General features: G+C 45.7%; 1 long non-coding RNA gene across 1 annotated transcript in view; it reads left to right on the plus strand.

The window, feature by feature from the left end:
* The window catches only part of LOC129533973 (uncharacterized), a 57,123-nt gene that overhangs the window by 1,211 nt on the left and 37,506 nt on the right, over positions 1–18,406 (plus strand). The gene's annotated exons all lie outside the window — the stretch shown is intronic.

An 18,406-nucleotide genomic window follows, 5' to 3' on the forward strand; every position in this document is an offset into this window, starting at 1 on the left:
CTGGGGTACTCATAGGCCTGGGCAGGAGGGATCTAGGCAGTATGGCTTGCTGTCCGGGAAGATGTTAACGTGTTCCCAGGATGAGGTGGTTCCGGCAGAATGTGGTGTTCCTTGCGCTTTGTCCCAGCAGAATATGTTAAGAGGCAGGCTGTTTCTCATGGCTTGAACCCCCGTGGAATGTTTCACTTTGACCAAGGTCTGCAAAATGGAAAGGGGCTTACAAAATGACGCAGTTTGGACTAACAAACGGGAAAATACAGAGGATGAAATTAGACTCTAGAGGTTGAGGCTCAGGAAAGGCTTCATACAGCTTTGGGAACTGACAAGGCTTTGAAAGCAGGGTCAGTTTTCAGCGAATGAGCGTCACCCACTGCACCCTGCGCACCCTGCTCCCCTGCTGCGGTGTCTTTCCCACCAGAGTGTAGCAGGACAAGCCGCAGACAAAACCCCTCAGACACCGAGTTAAAGAAGGGCTTTATTCAGCTGGGAGCTTCGGCAAGACTCACGTCTCCAACAACCGAGCTCCCCGAGTGAGCAATTCCTGTCCCTTTTAAGGGCTCACAACTCTAAGGGGTCTGCGTGAGAGGGTCGTGATTGATTGAGCAAGCAGGGGGTACGTAACTGGGGGCTGCACGCACCCTAATTAGAACGGAACAGAACAGGACAGGGATTTTCACAGTGCTTTTCTATACAATGTCTGTAATGTATACATAACATAACCAATTAGGTCAGGCGTCGATCTTTAACTACCAGGCCCAGGGTGTGGTGCAGGGATGTCTGCTTGTGGATTTCATTTCTGCCTTTTAGTTTTTACTTCTCTCTTTGGAGGCAGAAATTGGGTGTAAAACAATATGAGGAGGGGTCTCCCTTATTCTCCTTCTCTGAGAATCTCACTCAGTAGTGGGAGTTGTCACTTTTCTTTTTACTACCTATGTTTTCTTGCAAGACAGATCGATAGTGATTCATATAGTACAGTTGTGCTGAAGCATTTTGGTGAACTAAGGTAGCGATGAAGCTTTTTATCATTTGAAGAAGTACGGGTAGCAAACAAGGGAGCAGAACGCAGGTTTCTATTGCTATTGTAACTCCTAATATAAGAGTTTTAAATCTTTTTAGTGCTGGGAACCATTTTCCAAACATGGCCCCAGGATCAAATCCATGCCACACTTGCACGGGCACATGTGCCAGTTTTGTCATATCTCTGTGTCTTCAACTAATTGCCCTCGATCATCTATGTGTAGACAGCAATTAGTAAGGTTAAATTTTTTACAGACTCCTCCTTCAGCTGCTAGCAAGTAGTCGAGAGCCAATCTATTTTGATAGATAGCATTTCTCAAATGAGTTTCTTGCCAGGCCAGAATAGTCAAGGCTCTGCCGGTCTTATTAGTGATTATTTCTAAGACAGGTTGTAACCGTATGATTTGGTTGAGCATGTAAATGGGGGTTGGGTATCCCTAGGAGCCATCTTGTGCCTAAGTACCAGGCCCATAATATTGTATGATTCTTTCAGGGGGCCATGTATTATCTTTCGAATTTTTTATAGCTATGCTTCTCTTTTTGCGGGAAGCACAGACAGGGAAGCCCAGGAGTTTGCCTGTCTTTATGGGCAGTAGGAAGAAAGATGGTTTAATAGTGCCAATAACATGACTACCTGCCCACTGGTCGGGTAATTTGGTGTAAGCTCTATGCCTACATATCCAGTATAATCCAATGGGGGCTGTCCAGTCCCTGTGGGACTCCGGGTGGGTTCACACAGTTTGCAACTTTGGGAATTTACTAAATGGATTTTTCTTAGTGTGGTTTGAACTCCACTAGGTGGCTGTTTTTGTAGTAGTATTATACAGTTTTTGCCTAAGCAGCTGAGTCTTCCCACAGGAAAGGTGAAGTCCTTCCCCACTCTTGCTATATACAGTATTGTCTAATGATTGAGGCTTTTAGGACCCAGAAGTTATCAGGGTGATTCTTTTGAGCCGGGAATTCATCAGGAACTGGGTCTGTAGGTACTAATTCTCGGGCTTCCCGTGGCCATTGATCTCCCATTACAGTTCATCCACATACATAACATGAAGTGACATTGAGAGACTGGGCTACATGCTCAGCTAATTGCAAAAACAAATGTCTTGTTTTTCCTGGAATTTCTGGTGCTGGCACATTCAATTGATCATAGAAGGTTTGAAATACTGTCTCAGGAGAGCGTTTATAAATTTCTCCTCAAACCATGATATTTACTCAAGGATCCAGTTCAGCCCCATCGATTCCTAGGGTTACATGCTCCCCTTTTTTCCAGCGAGGATCAAGGGGGTTGGTTATTACTAGTTCTAAGGGGTTACACTGACCACTGGTACAGGAAGGGCCACTTTTTCCTTTTTGAAGGTGGACAGGATCCTTTTTATTTTTTATTTAAGTAGCCTAAATGACACAAGACCAGTATTTACATTTATTTCCACACAGTTTTAATTTATGACAAATGTACTTATTTTTTGTCATATGGCCTCTTTTCTAATTAAGGGAACCACATTCTGTTTTTAACTTATTACTATTAATGACAGCACAGGTATCAAACTTTAAAGTGACTTGTTTGGGCACCCCTTTTTCTTTCATTTTGGCTAACACTTTACTCGTATCGTTTATGAGTCCCTACCAGTCCTCGGTCCTTAATCTTATTTCAAAAACTGTGGTCATGGGAGACTCAGGTCATAACACACATCAGGTTGGTCATTTCTTGGGCTACATACGTTGCATAGAATAGCATTATACAAACAGGTTTTTTTTTTTTTTTTTTTTTTTTAGAGTCCTGGTACACTTACAATAATCATAAAATAATAGGACTGTGGCAACTTTTTGTCCTACCTCAGTGACTTGACGTATACACTGGGAACAGTCCTCAGTCTGAGGAAGGTCAGTTGAAGTCCTTACTGTACAAGTCCACATTTTAAGGAAAATGAGTCCCACGATGAGTTTTCTCATGCTTCGGCCGTGTGTGGACCAGTCAGCTTCCGGGTGTGACTGGAGCAGGGCTTGTCGTCTTCCTCAGAGTCACTTTGCAGGGGCTGGCGAAGCTGCTCCCGTCCACGTACCACTCACAGTCTACTGATGTTCAAGGATGGTCTCGGAGGTTGCGCCTGCTAGAATAAACTGAGTCCAACACCTCTACACAGTTATGTTCAACTGGGCTCTGTCATATCAGGAGCAAGGTGGCGGGGTTTAGGGTGTTGCAAACTGCAGTGGTTATGTGGGGATTTTCATGTAGCGAGCTTTGGTACTTGGTTAATCTAGCATTTGTTAGCCAGTGATGACCTTTGGTAGTCATTAAAGTTACCACAGCGTGGGGGGCCTTTATATTCAGGTTTTGTCCAAGGGTTAGTTTATCTGCTTCTTGTGCTAACAGGGCTGTTGCTGCCAGGGCCCTTAGACACGGGGGCCAGGCTTTGGAAACCCCGTCTAGTTGTTTTGAGAGATAGGCCACTGGCCTTGGCCAGGGTCCCACAGTCTGGGTTAAAACTCCAGCTGCATTTTTTCTCTTTCTGACACATAGGGTGTAAAGGGTTTTGTCAGGTCTGATAGCCCCAGGGCTGGGGCCTACGTTTTTCTTTTAACTCATGAAAAGCTTGTTGCTGTTGGTTGTAATAGATGTAGTTTATCCAATTTACATTTTTATTAACTGTCATCTACCAAAATATTGACTGAAATCCTGCCGCTATTTGATTTCAAGTTTTAAATTGATCTAGTATTCCCCGTGGGACTCCAATTGCGTCTAAATGGAAATGAGAGTCGAAAGACCCATAAGGGGCTTCTCTTGCTTTACGATGTCTTATTTTTCCTCCCTCTGGTTGATGAAATGCCAGGGTGAAAGGGATAGCCAACTGGACTAAAGTACAAGCGCCACTCAAGTTATTCGGCAGAGTGCCCAGTAAAGGTCCACCACAATACTACTACACATCCACTCACATCCGCTCAGGGATGAACAAGGGCTGATTGATTGATAAGCTCTTGCAAATTTTTAAGCTCACTGCATCCCTTCAGGTTTCCAAGGAATGCTAAGTTTCCTCCCTGTCATGAGAGACACGAAGTGAACTTAGTGTTGGGAGACGGAGGCTGGATGGCCCTCGGGGGCTGACCCGCAAGGCGCCAGACTTTCGGATACAGCAGAGAGAGCTTGGCACAACTTATTACTCCAGGCTGTAGAATCCTGGAGAAGAGCTACCATGCAGCCACACCTGGTCGACTGGAGGACCACCTTAGTGGAAAGGGGATAATCAGGGCCTCTGGCCTGCCATGTGCACAAGCGTAACAGTTGCTTTTGTTTAACGTGCGGATGGAATATTTGATCCATTTCAGCCAGGCATTTGCATCTTGGTATGCTGTCTTAATTGCCAAAGTTTGTTTTAAGTCTTTAATATGATCCTCTAGTAAAATGAATGTATGATTTTGGGAAATTACAAAAACTGGTTGGGGCAGTCCATTCGTGCTCTTTAGTGGTCCACAGAATGTTGGACCAACTACGGCATAAAAGCTCTACATTGGGGAGCAAGACTCCTGGTTGACACTGGAGTCTTTATTGAAATTTCCCCAGATTAAATGGTCCTAATTTACTAATGCCCAGTCTGAGGAGAGTCAGGAGGGACAGAAGTACTTTTCTGAAGTAGAGAGCTGTCTTTGTCTTGGCAAGTCGCCACAGGGTATAACAAGACAAGCATTAAATGCAATAGTTTGAGGTGAAATTGATTTGGTTGTGTTAATAACCAGATGGTCAGCAATAGAGCGAGGAAAGAAGAAAGAGTAATAGAATAGATAAAAGAGTTAAATTTTTCTTAGCTTTAGTTTGGTAGGGTTTTCCCCTTGGACTGGGGCCCACGAGTCCGGAGGGGGTGGAGCTTTGACTCAGGTGTGATGAGTCCATCCCTTTTCCACTGTAGGGACAGCAGTCTCGGTGGTTAGCAGCACAAGGTCGGGTCCTTCCTAGGCTGGCTTGTTTTCTTTCCTCCCTTTGTTTTCTTTCTTTCCTTTGATAAGAAAAACTTTTCCTTTGAAAAATTTGTTTTCTTTCCTCCCTTTGATAAGAAGGTGATCTTCAGGCTGGTGCTGGTTTACTGGAAATTCTAGGGCTGGCACCTGTGCTAAAAGGCTTTTAGTTTTGAGGGAAAGGAAAGTGGAAGACAAACCAAGTATATAATTTCTAAGAAATTGATTTTTTGTTTCAAATGTGGGGACATCAAGAGTGGACTTTATAGGCTTTGGTGCCTTTTTACTGAGAAATTTCCTTTACCACCTATTTTTATTAGTTTTTGGACCAAAGAAAGCCAAACACTGTTTTATATTTAATAATGCTTTCTGTATGATTTTTATACCAGATAAGCTAAATTTCACCTTTATATTAGTGTGCTATTAATGTTAAACTTAGTTTTAATAAAACTTTGTATACATATTTATTCAATTTTTAATGTCAGACCGTAAGGTAAGATTTTTATAGACTCTTTTTAACCTTTTATAATCTTTGTTAAAGAGCAAGTTAGTGCTTTAAGAAAAACCCGTTGTGTTTTTACTTTAATGTCCAGTTCACAGAAAAACTGGATGATACCTCTTTAACTTTAGCTAATACGTTTACACACAGAATTTTTTTTATAATTAATGTTTTAAAACTTGCTTAAACCTTCAAAACAATTTTTTTAACCTTTTAATCTAGGTAAAAATTTACATTCTTATGCCTTCTTATAATCCTTTTACCAAAGGTATATTTACTTTTCTTATACACCTTGTGTTAGCGCCTCCGTGTGAAAAGCCCACCAAACAGGCTTTGTGTGAGCAACAAGGCTGTTTATTTTACCTGGGTGCAGGCGGGCTGATTCTGAAAAGAGTCAGCAAAGGGTGGTGGGATTATCATTAGTTCTTACAGGTTTGGGATAGGCAGTGGAGTTAGGAGCAATGTTTTGTGGGCAGGGGGTGGATCTCACAAAATACACTCTCAAGGGTGGGGAGAATTACAAAGAACCTTCTTAAGGGTGGGAGAGATTACAAAGTACATTGATCAGTTAGGATGGGGCAGAAACAAATCACAATGGTGGAATGTCATCAGTTAAGGCTATTTTCACTTCCTTTGTGGATCTTCAGTTGCTTCAGGCCATCTGGATGTATATGCAGGTCACGGGATATGATGGCTTAGCTTGGGCTCAGAGGGCTGACATTCCTGTCTTCTTATATTAATAAGAAAAGCAAAACAAAATAGTGGTGAAGCGTTGGAGCAGTGACAGATTTTGGGGGTGGTATGGAGAGATAATGGGCGATGTTTCTCAAGGCTGCTTCGAGCGGGATCAGGGGCGGTGTGGGAACCTACAGTGGGAGAGATTCAACTGAAGAAAGATTTTGGGGCAAGGGATGATATTGTGGGGTTGTTAGAAGGAGCATTTGTCATATAGAATTACTGATGATGGCCTGGATGCGGTTTTATATGAATTGAGAAACTAAACGAAAGACACAAGGTCCGAATAAAAGCAGGAGAAAAATAGGTATTAAAGGACTAAGAATTGGGAGTACCCAGGACGTTCAATTAGAGAGTGTCCAAGGGGGTTCAATGTTATTGTTTGCTTGGTTGGCGAGTTTTTGGGCTCTATCCTTGAGTTTTTTTATGTTGTCATATAGCAGGCCAGATTGATTTAGGTAAAAACAACACTCTTCATTTAAAAATATAGAGTCCTCCTTTTTCAGCAGTGAGTAAATCGAGGCCTTGGCCGTTCTGGAGGACAACTGCAGCTAAAGAGTTAACCTGGGCTTGGAGAACAGATAAAGTTTGTGATCTATCTGTAGTGCTAGCAGAGAAGTCATTAGAGAGGCTGCGGACTGTTGTGACAGAGGTTGAGATGCCTGCTATTCCAGTTCCAAGTGCAATACTGGAGGCAGAAAGTCCTAGACCAATAAGTAAAGGGATTAGTGGGATGACTCTTTTTTGTTGTGTTGATGTCATGAGGGGGACAGGCAGTTGTTTGTTCCCATCTGCAAACTGGATTTTGGAGGTAAGGAAGACTAGAGTACATGTGCCCATCCATTTGGCAGGTAGGCACATGTAGGTGGAAGAGCCACATAAAAAGAAGAGACCTTGTGTCAGGCAGAACTGGAAATGTAAAGTGAAAAGGTGAGAGGGTGTACTGAAAGAGGAATCCTGCATCCAGAATCCTAGAGATCCAGCAAGGGCAGCAGCCGTTAGAGGTTGTAATGGGGATTGATGGTGCGACTGGGTAGAGGGAGGGGTTTGGTTTTCATGGTGTATGAGAAAGCGCATAGTGTCTACAAGTAACCTTTCACTGCTATTCATGGGGCGGGGTATAAGCAAGCAAGAGGAGGGGCTAGGAGGAGATTCAGACGAGCAGGGGAGGGTGGTAGCCAAGGATGGGGTGAGATGCAGGGTAGGTGTCTTCCTAAACAATAGTGACTGCCAATGTTTTTTAGTTTGTCAATAATGATAGAGGGCTTGTCAGTAATGCAAAGTTGGAATGCTCCCATCTGTTTGGTAATGTGTGTGGCTGGGTTCTGGAGACAAAGAGTAAAGGAACATTTGGACGGTGGAAGGTTGCCTAAAGGGATTCCAGCAGGCTGTTGTCGGGAGATGCATAAAGAAACGGCAACAGGGATAGTTGTTTGTGTGGTTGGGGTCCAAATATGGGAGGAGTGGAATTGATATTAGGAGAAAGATGCCGTAAGTAGATGCGGAGAAGTGTGGCAGCTCGTTGGTGTGAAATGTCTGGGGAGTTCTCACCAAATCTGTCTAGAAAATAAAGAAGTTCCTCAGGCGGGTAAAGATGAGGGTTTCTAAAGGAGGTTCTGAGTTGCAGGGAGACGGGAGAGGTAGCCCAGTCAGCCTATAGAGCAGGGATGGCTGTGTAAAAGCAGGAGGAAAGGGAAACGCGTAGCCAACAATTCTTTGCTAGAGAAGGATTGGAGACAGTGAGGAGAGAGTGGGTGAGATTGCTAGTGTGCTGGAGGCAACTGGGGAGAGGTAGAGAGTGGCATAAGAATGGAAATGAGAATAAGAGTGAATATAAAAGTAAAGAATAGAACTTCATCAGGGTGGAAGTGTTGGAGGGTGCCCTGCCACCAAAGATCATCTATCCACTCCAAGCAGGAGTCAAGAGTGGCGGTTTGGGGATATCACCAGGAGATATCAGCTGTGATGTCTTGGAGAAACAATGTAAACTGGCAGTGTAAACAAGAGCAGGTCATTTATGAGTAGTTGAGAATGGTGAATAGGAGTATGACTAGACAGAAGATAGTAGGGATGACAGGTTTTTGGGGCACAGTCCAAGTAGTGGGGGTGACTGCGTAAAGCCCTGTTGCAAAGAGTAGGGTAAGGATGGATAGACCTAATAGAATGAAGGGATTATTAGGCTCATAAGGGTTATTATTGTTCTTCAGAAATGCGAGTGAGTTTAAGGGAAGTAGGGGAGAGGACTTGCGACTTCCAGGAGGAAGAGGAGATATCGGGCTGGCTGTCTGACGGACACAGCTTTATTCTGGAACAGTGAACCCAGTGGGGAGGGTTCTGCAGGCAGATGGTGGTTGGGGTACTATAGATGATTAAGTAGGGCCCGGTCCATCGAGGTTGTAGAGTTTGAGGGGTCAGATTATTAACAAGAACTGACCATCCAGCTAGGGTGTCTTCATGTGGCTGGGAATCTGGAGTAGGCAAGAGAAGATTAGCAGCCTGGCGAATTTCCTGTCTAGCCTGCTGAAAGACTGGAAGATAGTTGCCTAGAGGGCTGCTGTCTGGGATGAGGTTGGGGCTGAGCAAGAAAGTGCGTCCATATAAAAGTTTAAATGGACTGTACCGTGTAGCTTCTTGAGGACAGGCTCTAATTCTGAGAAGGGCAAGAGGTAAAAGTACTGTCCAGTCCTTTTTAAGCTGGAGGCTGAGCTTGGTGAGGTGTGTCTGTAAAAGACCATTAGTCCCTTCTACCTTTCCTGAAGATTGAGATGGTAAGGGATATGAAGGCTCCACTGAATACCAAGAGCCTGAGAAACTGCTTGGGTGATTTGACTAATAAAGGCTGGTCCGTTATCAGACTGTATAGAGGTGGGAAGGCCAAACCGAGGAATTATGTCTGACAGAAGAGAAGAAATGACTGCGGTGGCCTTCCCAGACCCTGTGGGAAAGGCCTCTACGCATCCAGTGAAAGCATCTATCCAGACCAAGAGGTATTTTAGTTTCCTGACTCGGGGCCTGTGAGTAAAGTCAATTTGCCGGTCCTGGGCAGGGGCAAATCCCCGCGCTTGATGTGTAGGGAGGGAGGGGGCCTGAACAATCCTTGACGAGTAGTAGAATAGCAGATGGAACACTGAGAAGTGATTTCCTTGAGGATAGATTTCCACGATGGAAAGGAAATGAGAGGTTCTAAGAGGTGGGCTAGCGGCTTGTAACCTACATGGAAGAGGTTGTGAAATGATGATAGAATAGAATGGGCCTGTGAGGCTGGAAGGAGATATTTTCCTTCGTCTAAGAACCATTTACCTTGTGTGGGAAGAGATTGATAGGTGGAAGTTTCAGTGGGAGAGTAGGTAGGAGTGACCGATGAGAAGGAGAAAAACTGGCCGTGAGGGACAGAAGTTGGAAAACTAAGCTGCTTCTTTAGCTAACTTATTAGCGTAAGTGTTGCCCTGAACGATGGGATCTGATGCCTTTTGATGGCCCTTGCAGTAAATGACTCCAGATTCCTTTGGAAGTAAAGCGACCTTGAGAAGAATTTTTATTAAAGAGGCATTAATGATGGAGGACCCTTACGTAGTGAGGAAACCTCTCTCTGCCCATATAACAGCATGGTGGTGCATGCTGACTCTATGGAAGGGATAGAGTCAGTATAAATATTGACACGTAGTCCTTCTGCAAGAGTGAGGGCTTGAGTTAAGGCAATGAGTTTGGCTTGCTGAGAGGTAGTGGAGGGGGGCAGAGTGGTAGCCTCAGTGATAGGTGTGGAAGTTACTATAGCATAGCCTGCCTTTGCTGGTGAGTGGCGATTAGGCCTGGTGGAACTGCCATCAATAAACCAAGTGTGATCAGGGTGAGGAACAGGAAAGAAGGAAATATGGGGAAATTGAGTAAATGCTAGGTGGATTAGAGAGATACAGTCATGGGGGTCAGGTGTGGTATCAGGAATAATGTGGGGGCTAGCCTAAAACAGTAAGGTCAAGTTGTTTGGACAGAAGGGCTGCAGGGGCCGTTCCTGGCTCTTGTGTAAGAATTCTGACCGCACAACCCTGCACTTTGGCTGTATGTAATGAAAAAGGGTTGGGATGAGTTAGGGAGAGCTAGTGTGGGAGCAGCTTCTAGGGCTGTTTTTAAGGAACGGAAAGAGGAGTGGCGAAAGGATTTAGGATCTGTGGGGTCAGCTGGGTTTGCTTTTGTGAGTTTATATGATAGTTTAGTCAGGATGGTAAAGCTAGGTATCCAAAGGTGGAGTATCTAACCATGCCTAGGAAGGAAAGGAGCTGTTGCTTTGTAGAAGGGGTCGGGGTTTGGGAGATTAGCCAGACACGATCAGCAGGGAGAGCACTGTGTTTTCATGAAGAATTAAGTCGAGATAGGTAAAGGATGAGGAAGAAATTTGGGCTTGACTGAAGTAACGGGGGGGGGGGGGGGGGCTGTCTGTGAAGCCTTGTGGCAGTACAGCCCAGGTAATTTGCTGAGCCTGATGGGTGTCCGGGTCAGTCCAAGTGAAAATGAAGAGAGGCTGGGATGAAGGGTGCAAAGGAATAGTAAAGAAAGCATGTTTGAGATCCAGAACAGAATAATGGGTTATGTAGATTATGTACATATGTAGATATGTACATATTTACATAATAATATATGTAGAGGGGTTCTGGAGGGAGGTATTGAGGATAGAAGAGTATATGGCTTTGGCACCACAGGGTGGATAGGCAAGACAATTTGGTTGATAAGGTGCAGATCCTGAAATTAACCTGTAAGGCTTGTCCAGTTTTTGGACAGGTGAAATGGGGGAATTATAAGGAGTGTTTATGGGTTTTAAAAGGCCATGCTATAACAGGCGAGTGATAACAGGCTTTAATCCTTTTAAAGTGTGCTGTGGGATGGGATATTGGCATTGAGTGGGGTAAGAGTGATTAGGTTTTAATGGGATGGTAAGGGGTGCATGATTGGTTGCCAAGGTGGGAGTAGAGGTGTCCTATACTTGTGGATTAAGGTGGGGAGATACAAGGGGAGGGTGTGAAGGCGGCTTTGAACTGGAGAAAAGGGTGGCAATGAGGTGTGGTTGTAGGCTAGGAATAGTCAGGGAAGCAGATAATTTAGTTAAAATGTTTCAATCTAGTAAGGGATCTGGGCTGGTGGGGATAACTAAAAAGGGGTGCATAAAAGAATGTTGTGCAAGTTGGCACCAGAGTTGGGGAATTTAAGAGGTTTAGAAGCCTGGCCGTCAATACCCACAACAGTTACGGAGGCAAGGGAAACAGGCCCTTGAAAAGAAGGTTAATGTGGAGTGGGTAGCCTCTGTATTGATTAAGAAAGGGACAGACTTATCCTCCACTGTAAGAGTTACCCAAAGTGTCTGTGATGGTCCAGGGGGCTCCCAAGGCGATGGGCAGCGTCAGTCTTCAGCCACTAAGCCGAGGAGATCTGGGAAGGAGTTGGCCAAGGAATGTTGGGTTTGGGCTCCAGGGGCTTTAGGAGCAGCGGCGATGTGAGTCGGACAGTCCGACCTCCATTGGGGGCCCGCACAGACAGGGCACAGCTTAGGAGGAATCCCATGCTGCGGGCATTCCTTGGCCCAGTGGCCAGGCTTTTGGCATTTGAAGCAAGGCCCACGAGGATGTTTTGAAGGAGCCCCTGGGAGCTGTGGCTTGGATGTTCTGAAGTTTTTGTATGCTGGAGACGTGGTTGTGGGCTGTCTTACAGCAGAGGCGAGTAGCTGTAACTCAGAAATGCGTTGCTGTCTGGCTACCTCCTCTCTATTATTGTACACCTTGAAGGTGAGGTTGATTAATTCCTGTTGTGGGGTATGAGGGCTGGATTCCAGTTTTTGAATCTTTTTTCTAATGTCAAGAGCTGACTGGGTGATAAAATGCATATTAAGAATAAGGTGGCCTCCTGTCCCCTCTGGGTCTAGGGTGGTAAAGCGTCTAAGGGTTGCTGCCAAGCGGGCCATGAACTGGGCTGGGTTTTCATCTTTACCTTGGGTAGTTTCTTGTTTGTCATAATTAACAGCTTTGTAAGCTGTCTTTTTAAGCCCTTCAACTAGGCAGGAAACCATGTAATCTCGCCTGGCTATACCCGGGGAATCTGCCTGGTAGTTCCACTGGGGATCTTCTCGGGGAACTGCTCTAATGCCCTCCTGGAGGTCTGGCTCGTGAAGCCGGTGGTTGTCAGTGTGAGATTGGGCTAGAGAAAAAACTCTTTCCCGTTTATCTGGGGAGAGGGTAGAAGTTAGGATGACGTTTAAGTCACTCCAGGTTAAACTGTAGGACAGAGTTAGATATCGGAATTCCTGTATATATTTAGTGGGGTCTGATGAGAAAGAGCCTAAACGTTGGCTGATTTGGGGAAGGTCTGATAGAGAAAAAGGCACGTGTACCCTGACTGTGCCTTCAGCTCCAGCCACCTCTCTAAGAGGAAATTGTTGGGCAGATGGGGGAGAGCTGGTCGCAGAAAGAAACTGTAAACCGGACCGGGTGTGGGAAGGGAGGTAATAGAAGGGTTATAGGGTGGGGGAGCAGAGGCTGAAGAAGAGCTGGAGCCTGATTCAGCCTGGTGGGGAGCGACCTGAGGAGGAGCAGTCTGGGGAGGAGGTGAGAGGTCAGATGGGTCAGTAGAAAAGGAAGATTCACAAGACTCAGCAACGCTTGAGGTTGGGACTGAAGGGACAGGCGGGAGGGAAAGGAGGAGGATTTGGGATGAGTCACAGTGGGAACAGAGACTAGGGAGGGAATGAAGTCTGAAAAATGCCTGGACGTAAGGCACTCAGACTATTTGCCCATTTTTCGACAAAAATTATCTAGGTCTTGCAGGATGGAGAAATCAAAAGTGCCGTTTTCTGGCCATTTAGAACCATTGTCGAGTTTGTATTGGGGCCAAGCGGTGTTGCAGAAGAAAATAAGATGCTTAGATTTTAGGTCAGGTGAGAGTTGAAGAGGTTTTAAGTTCTTGAGAACACAGGCTAAGGGAGAAGAAGGAGGAATGGAGGGTGAAAGGTTGCCCACAGTGAAGGAGGCCAGTTTAAAGAGAAGGGTAGAGACACGGAGAAGGGGGGTAGGGAGCAGCCGTGGGCTGCAATGTGGGTGAGCAGCCAAAGCAGGTTGTCCCCGCAATTGACTTGCCACCAAGGGAATGTGGGTGAATGACCAAGGCAGGCATCCCCACAGTGATTAGACACCAGTGGAGTGTGGGTGAATAATCAGGCAGGCGTCCCTGCAGTGATTAAACACCAGGGGAAGACTGTCTTGCCGAGTCCGTGACTGGCGCCGGAGTTTTGGGTCCACGGATAAAATGTGTCTCCTTTGTCTTTACTAGAGAGGAAAAAGAACTGGAATTGGAAGGACAGGGAGACTGAAGGGTAGCGAGAGAGGCTGGAGAAGAGAGTGAAAAGACCACTTACCCGATTTGAAATTCATGAGATGTTCCTTGGGCTGGTTGGTCTGAGAACCCGAGGTTGTACGTGGATCTCCTCATGGAGTGAGGATGAGGACAGGGGACCGGTCTCCGTAAGGAGTACTCCCGTCCCGGATCTTCGGTACCAAATGTCACGCACGTCACACGCATCCATGTGGAGAGACCACCAAACAGGCTTTGTGTGAGCAACAAGGCTGTTTATTTCACCTGGGTGCAGGCGGGCTGAGTCCAAAAAGAGAGTCAGCAAAGTGTGGTGGGATTATCATTAGTTCTTGTAGGTTTGGGATAGGCGGTGGAGTTAGGAGCAATGTTTTGCAGGCAGCGGGTGGATCTCACAAAGTACATTCTCAAGGGTGGGATTACAAAGAATTACGAAGAACCTTCTTAAGGGTGGGAGAGATTACAAAGTACATTGATCAGTTAGGATGGGGCAGAAACAAATCACAATGGTGGAATGTCATCAGTTAAGGCTATTTTCACTTCCTTTATGGATCTTCAGTTGCTTCAGGCCATCTGGATGTATACGTGCAGGTCCCTGGGGATATGATGGCTTAGCTTGGGCTCAGAGGCCTGACACTTGCACGTACACTTTTTTTTTTTCTTTCAATAGTTTTACATTTAGGAGGCCTAGTTACTTTTAAATTATACAACATTTCTTGCATAATTTTTTATAACATTTTTCTCTTTCACGACTTTCGCAGACAATTCTTCGACATGCCTCAACTTTCTGACTTATTACAAACATTTCTTTCTTTAAACAACCAGTTAATTTATTTCAGGACAAGAATTTACCATATAACACTCTTTTTATGTAAATTCTGCCCCCCCCTTCTTTTCCTTCTTTTTTTTTCCCCGAAGATGATAAGCATTCTTTTCCAAAGCGAACTTCTTTTATGTCTGTGGACTAGACTGTCTAAGGCCACAAGATCAGAAATTACTATAATACATGTTACACTGTTAACTTTTAGCAAACTTTACTTTTGTTGAAAACCTTGTAAGCTTGGGATTTTAATTATCCTTTGCTATTAGTAAGACCTCGTTTTGTCAAAATTAACTTCGAATTCGTATAGATGGCTTTTTTTTTTCCTTTAATTACCTGGGAGGAACCATAGATCATCCTTTCCTGAAGGGAGTTCCTCCTAGGTCTGGTAGGGCCTTTGTACGGTAATTAAGATTTAGATCCCCTGTTAGGAAACCTGCTGGGTTAAGGGAATTTTCAGTAGTTATAAATCATCCTTTTTTTTTTTTTTTCCTTAGGCTACTTCTGCACTGGTGAGGTGTGCTCACAATGACGTTTCCTGTAAAAGTTATTTTTTTACTTTTTTCTGTTAGCAAAGCAGTTACTGCTACAGATTGAATGCATTTGAGCCATCCACGGGTTACTGGGTTAAGGATTTTTGATGGGAAGGCCTCAGTGCTTTCGGGATATGCACTTGTTTACACTGACAACAAAGTGGTATTGGAGTGTTACAGGGTTACAGAGAATACTTTCAATTATCAATTATAGGTTTTAAATTTATCTTGGCTTTTAAAGGAATAGGGTACAGTGTTGTTGTTGTTGTTTCTAACTACTTGTATATATCTTTCTTTTTTCTTTTTTTCCTCTTGATTTTCTGTCTCTTTCTCTTTGAGTTTCCTTTTGCCTCTGTCTCTTTCTCTCTCTCTCTCTTTGACTCCCTCTTTGTCTGTCTCTTCCTCTTTCTCTCTCTGCTGGTCTTTCCTTGCCTCTGCCAGCCACTTATGCTGCTGTTCTCTCAACCACTGTTGGGGCGGGCGGGTGGGGAGTTTAAAACCGGCTGTAACCAAGTGTCTGTGTACGGGAACTGGTGTGGGTACCCTGGCTTACAGGTTACCTTGTGCCATACCTTTGAAACAGGGGACCTGTCCAGTCTTCACTCTGATGGCCAACCTACCTCTAATGCTGGCCAGTCTATCTTACACAAAGTTTTAAGTTTTCCTGGTGTCATAGTACTCCATAGTCTCCCTTAAATCCTTTCTGGAAATTTTTCAGCATAGTTCCTAGTGGGGTGGTCTTACTTTGTGCTTGACCCATGCTTCTTCAAGACAAAACATTACGCTCACCCTACACGCATACCACAAAACAAAGAACAGGTAAAAAGGGCACACACACACTTTTACAGTTTACACCAAACCAAAATCAAAACCAAAATCAGAGTATCAGGATATCCAAGCCAGGTCAAAACCAAAACCAAAGTATCAAGCAACCCAAGTCAAGTCAAAAAAACCAGAGTGCCAGTACAGGCACGCCGTGGGTGATCAGGCCACGCTTCCCCTCAAATGGAGTGGGCAAGTTCCAAAGACCAGTCTTACCAAGTTTCAGATGTCTGGACTCCAAGTGGCAGTTCCTTCCCGGTGTTCAGCCACTGCGTTGATCCTCCTCGGGGGCCTGCTACACACTGCTCTGGCCAGGCATTCCACTGGGGCAATTGCCTGCCTGAGAGCGCTCTCAGGATCCATGTCGCTCAAGCTGGCTGGAGTCCTCCACAGGGATGCTCCACAGGGCAGGCCTAAGCCGTCTGAGGGGCTGCCTCAACCATCCATTAATCACCTCGATTCCTGGTCAGGGAACCAAGAAATGTAGCAGGACAAGCCGCAGAGAAAACCCCTCAGACACGAGTTAAAGAAGGGCTTTATTCAGCCGGGCACTTCGGCAAGACTCATGTCTCCAACAACTGAGCTCCCAGAGTGAGCAATTCCTGTCCCTTTTCAGGGCTCACAACTCTCAGGGGGTCCGTGTGAGAGGGTCTTGACTGATTGAGCAAGCAGGGGGTACGTGACTGGGGGCTGCATGCACCGGTAATTAGAACGGAACAGAACAGGACAGGGATTTTCACAGTGCTTTTCTATATAACGTCTGTAATCTATAGATAGCATCACTGATTAGGTCAGGCATCGATCTTTAACTACCAGGCCCAGGGTGTGGTGCAGGGCTGTCTGCTTGTGGATTTCATTTCTGCCTTTTAGTTTTTACTTCTCTCTTTGGAGGCAGAAATTGGGCGTAAAACAATATGAGGGGTGGTCTCCTCCCTTAAGAGCACTGACAGATATTTCACAGACGAGGAAACTGAAGCTTAGAGAGGTCGAGCCACTTGCCCATGGCTGTAGAGCTGGCAAATGGGAGAGCCAGGACCCACATTCAGGCCTGTCTGGGCTGGGCTGTGTGTCAGCTTTGTTGGGTTCCAGAGTGGTCAGGGTGAAGGAGCCCTTGGATTTGGTAATTAGGAGTCACTCATGGACCTGTGGTGATGGGGCAAAGATCGTGGGTTCTGAGGAAGTGGCTGTCCTCTGGGTTGAGGTTCTGTTGCGCTTCAGGGCACAGGTAGCAGTGATCATGAAGGAATACTGGGGAAGGTAGGACCCTTTTAGTAAGTTTAGGTGTGAGGGGAAGCACAGCAGGGCTGAAGGCGTTTTTTATGGGCTGTGGAGCACCTGAGCAGGGGCAGCCTGGTGGAGCACTTGCTGGACCCAGGGCCCCTCCAGTCTCTCCTGCTTCCCCCTGCTGTGGCCCCAGGTTGCTTTCGCATACACCCCCACCTCCTCAAAAGGGCTATCCCCAGCATATCCTGCAGAGAGGGTGATTAGGTGTCACTTCTGACCAAAGTTGCTCTGGGTGGGGGGGTGGGGTGGGGGGGAAATGCACTTTCCTGGCGCTTGTTTTTCCAGCTGGAAACAGGATTCGTAATGGTAATGGTTGAACTTAATGAACGTGATAGGATGAGAATAATGCAGAATGCAATATAAATGCTAATCATGGCTTGGATTGTTACTCAGCTCGAGGCTCAGGTTTTCTCCAGCCACCTCCCCAGTTATGCAACCTTCACACTTTATGTATCAAATCAGAGGTGTTTTCCTTCAGCACACTAGTGCCTGTGTGCATGGCTAGACTTGGGTGGCTTTACCTACTTGGCCCTGAGCTGACATTTTCTTCCCAATATTTATCACTGGAAGTTTGTTTCTAAATTGGAATTGCCTGAACATACAGGAGTAACTGAAATAGCTCAGGGCCATCTCGGTTAACACATGCACAAAGTCTCATAACTATTCATGAAAGGCAAATAATTTGCACACACAATAAGGTCCTTATGTTATTTTATTTTTTTTGAGACAGGGTCTCTGTCACCCAGGTTGGAGTGCAGTGGTGCAATCATAGCTCACTGCAGCCTCAAACTCCCAGGCTCAAGCAATCCTCATACCTCAGCCTCCCAAGTAGCTGGGATTACAGGTGTGCACACCTAATTTTTTCAGTCAGGTCTCAAAGAGAAGAAGATAATGATCAGTTGTGAAGATTTGCAGGTAAATCACCACCAAGGTAGGGCTGAAAGCAGAAAGAACTCTGCAGCAGGGAACTGTCCAGGGAGGCGGGTATGAGTGGCAGTGAGGATGAATAAAGGGTTGGGGGGGGAAGGTCAGGGTTGGTGATGAGGCATCCATGGCGGAAACGGGAACTGCAGGGTGAGGTGAGGCTGGCGCAGGGCAGACAAAGTGAGTCTTCCGGTGCAGGCCAGCATGCCTCTTCTTCTTGCTGTGGTTCTAGACCACAGGTTTCTCGCCTGGAAGAACCTTTCCTTTTTGGAAGAGAAAATGCAGTTTTCCCCCTAAAGGGGCATTTTTAGCACTCAAACGTCAGTGGGCTCCTGGAAGGGTTACTGTTTATCTGTTACCCCACAAGTGGACTCATGGGTGAAGTTAGTTAGCTCCTACCTGTACTCCCGTTAGCTGCAGCCCTGCTGTTTCCAGTGAAGTCATTTCAGGCAGGGCATGGGGGACTCCTCTCTGAGGCAG

Source organism: Gorilla gorilla, chromosome 4, assembly GCF_029281585.2.
Source record: "Gorilla gorilla gorilla isolate KB3781 chromosome 4, NHGRI_mGorGor1-v2.1_pri, whole genome shotgun sequence".
In the NCBI taxonomy this organism is placed as follows: Eukaryota; Metazoa; Chordata; class Mammalia; order Primates; family Hominidae; genus Gorilla; species Gorilla gorilla.